The sequence below is a fragment of the Odontomachus brunneus genome, unplaced genomic scaffold (genome assembly GCF_010583005.1).
Source record: "Odontomachus brunneus isolate Ranch 3 - 2012 unplaced genomic scaffold, Obru_v1 Obru_scaffold_341, whole genome shotgun sequence".
Lineage (NCBI taxonomy): Eukaryota > Metazoa > Arthropoda > Insecta > Hymenoptera > Formicidae > Odontomachus > Odontomachus brunneus.
In genome coordinates this window covers 76,280-79,235 of record NW_022639791.1, presented here as the reverse complement: position 1 = coordinate 79,235, position 2,956 = coordinate 76,280, and positions in this window count along the sequence as shown.

Genomic DNA, 2,956 nt, shown 5'->3' with positions numbered 1-2,956 from the left:
CCGGGGAGGCGTCGTCGACGACACCACGAGCAGCAGCGGCAGCGAGGGGGGCGGCGCCGTCGGCGGCGGCACGGCAGTGGACTCAGAAGAAGAGGAGTGGACAGTGGCCGAGGGGAGAGCCGCGCGGAGAAGAGCGAGGAGGGCGCGCCTCTCGTCCAGTGATGAGGCTTCGGGCACGGAGGCGCGTGCGGCGCCTAGTCCGCCGCCCATCACGGTGGCGAATTATCCCCCCTTACTGGGGGTCGCTGCGAGGAGCACGGGGAGCGGAAGGACGCTGCCAGCAGGACCCGCGGAGGATGCGACGCGTCGAGGGATTGCTGGTGAGTGTGTCGCCGGTCATTCGGGTGCTCCACGGGATGTCCGCGGGGTTATGGGTCGACGGGGAACGCGCGCGTCCGTCGGCGAGGGGCGTCCGGGGAGGATGGGGGCGACGGCGGTACCAGCCAGTAGGGCGAGGGGCGGCGCGCGTCCGCCCGCAATCCCGCGGAGTCCGCCGGCCGCGGCGGGACGAGAGCCGGTGGCGGCGCCTGTTGCGCCTCTCACGGCGCGACAGAAGACTGCCGAGAGGCGACGTCTCGTCGCGGCGGCGGACTCGGCGGGTACGCTCGCTGACCTTGAGCGCCTGATGACGCAAGTCGTCGGGTTCTTCGGGGGACGCGAGCAGGGCGGGGGCGTGCCGCGTCCTCGTGGTCGTTCGGTACGGTCGCGAGAGGCCGGCGATAACGCGCGGGGAGCGGGTAGGGCGGGGGACGGCGCCAGACGCGAGGGGGCGTCCGCACCGGCGGAACGCCCTCTATTCGATAGAGAATCTCGCGCGGAAACGGGACGCGAAGCAGCGCGCTTACAAGCGCTGTTCAGAAAGAACCGTCGCAAAGCGGTCCGAGAAGTCCTTTCCGGCCCCGCGGATACGTGCGACGTATCCACACAGCGGGTGTCGGAATACTTCAGAGGAGTATACTGCGGCGCGGGAAGTCTGAACGGTGCGGCGCCTGCGGAGCTGCCCGAGGCCTCGGGCGATGACGAGATAGCGGCTGAGTTGATTCGACCGATGACGGAGCGAGAGGTCGACCGGAGGCTCCGGCGCATGAATAATTCTGCGCCCGGACCAGATGGTTTGACCTACCGTGACCTCCGTGTCTCGGATCCGACGGCTCAGCTGCTCGTCGCAGTATTTAACGCCTGCCTGCGGCTCGAGGCTGTCCCCGCGAGGTGGAAGACCTCTAACACTGTATTAGTGTACAAAAAAGGAAACCGCGACATGTTGGAGAACTGGCGTCCTCTCGCGCTCGGGGACACGATCCCGAAGCTCTTCGCGGCGGTGTTGGCCGATCGTCTGACCGACTGGGCGATCGCTAACCAAAAGCTAAGTCCGGCTTAGAAGGGCTTCCTGAGGGACGTGGGGTGCTACGAGCACAACTTCGTCCTTCAGGAAATCCTGACCGATGCCCGGAGGGACCGCCGGGAGGTGGTAGTGGCGTGGCTTGACCTTTCCAACGCGTTTGGATCGGTTCCCCATGACACGATCCGCCGCGCCCTTGTGCGAGCCGGCGTTCCGCGGAGCCTCATAGCAATATGGGGCTCCATGTACGATGGTTGCACTACGCGTGTGCGAACCAGAGACGGGTTCACCGCGCCCATTCCCATTCGCTCGGGTGTACGCCAGGGATGCCCGCTGAGCCCCATAGTGTTCGATCTCGTGATCGATTCGGTGCTGCGTGCAGTTACCGAAACCGGTCTCGGGGTCGAGCTGTTGGGCTCGCGGTGGTCAGTAATGGCCTACGCAGATGACCTGGTACTGGTCTCCAGGACCCCGGGCGAAATGCGAAGACTGCTTGCAGTCGCGGAGGGCGAAGCATCGTCGATAGGGTTGCGGTTCAACCCTGCTAAATGTGCCACCCTGCACGTCGGTGCTGGGCGAGGCGGCAGGGTCCTGTCGACGACCTTCGTCATCCAGGGCCGGACTGTGAAGTCCCTGGCGGAAGGCGAGGCCTATGAGCACCTCGGCATTCCGACGGGCTTCTCCGTGAATCAGACACCTAGTGCTGCTATGTTGGCCTTGGGCGAGGACCTCCGCGCGATTGACCGGTCGCTCCTTGCCCCGTGGCAGAAGTCGGAGGCCGTGGCGACATTTCTGTTGCCTCGGCTCGACTTCTTGCTTCGGGGGGCCAGAGTTGAGAAGCGTCCCCTAATAGCCTTGGACCTGCAGATCCGCAGGTTAGTCACAGGCTGGCTGAACCTCCCTCAGCGCGCCAGCGCGGAGGTGGTCTACCTCCCTCCCAGCAGGGGGGGATGTGGACTGCTTCCGCTCGCTGACCTCGCCGACGTCCTCACGATCGCTCACGTCTTCCGTCTTTTGACGGCGGACGACCGGGCGGTCAGGGACCTGGCTTGGGCGTCGCTGCGGGCAGTGGTTCGCCGCCGGATTGGCACCCACCCGACGTGCGGTGACGTCGCCGCCTTCCTCTCGGGCTCGCTCGAGGGGAGGCTAAGGGTGGGCGGGGAATCCTCGCTCTGGTCGAGCGCCCGGAATGCTGCGCGGAGACAATCCGAACGCTTGGCCATTCGGTGGCTGTGGTGCGAGGAACGTGAGGAGTTCGTCCTCCAATGCCGCGGACCACGCGGCAGGGCCACCAAGATCCCACCTGGGGCTCGTGCCCAGGTGATCGGGCGCCTGCGAGCGGCGGTAGCAGAGTGGTACACTTACACGTGGATCACAAAACCTGATCAGGGGAAGGTGTTCGAGGTCTCGTCGCGCGCACGAGTGAGCAATCACTTCATGCGTGGCGGCAGCTTCACCCGCTTTGCTGATTGGCGCTTCGTACACCGAGCCCGCCTTGACGTGCTCCCCTTAAATGGGGCGCGCAGATGGGGGGAGGGTGACAGGCGTTGCCGGCGATGCGGAGAAGTGGCTGAGACCCTTCCCCACGTGATTTGTCATTGCGGGCCACACTCTGCC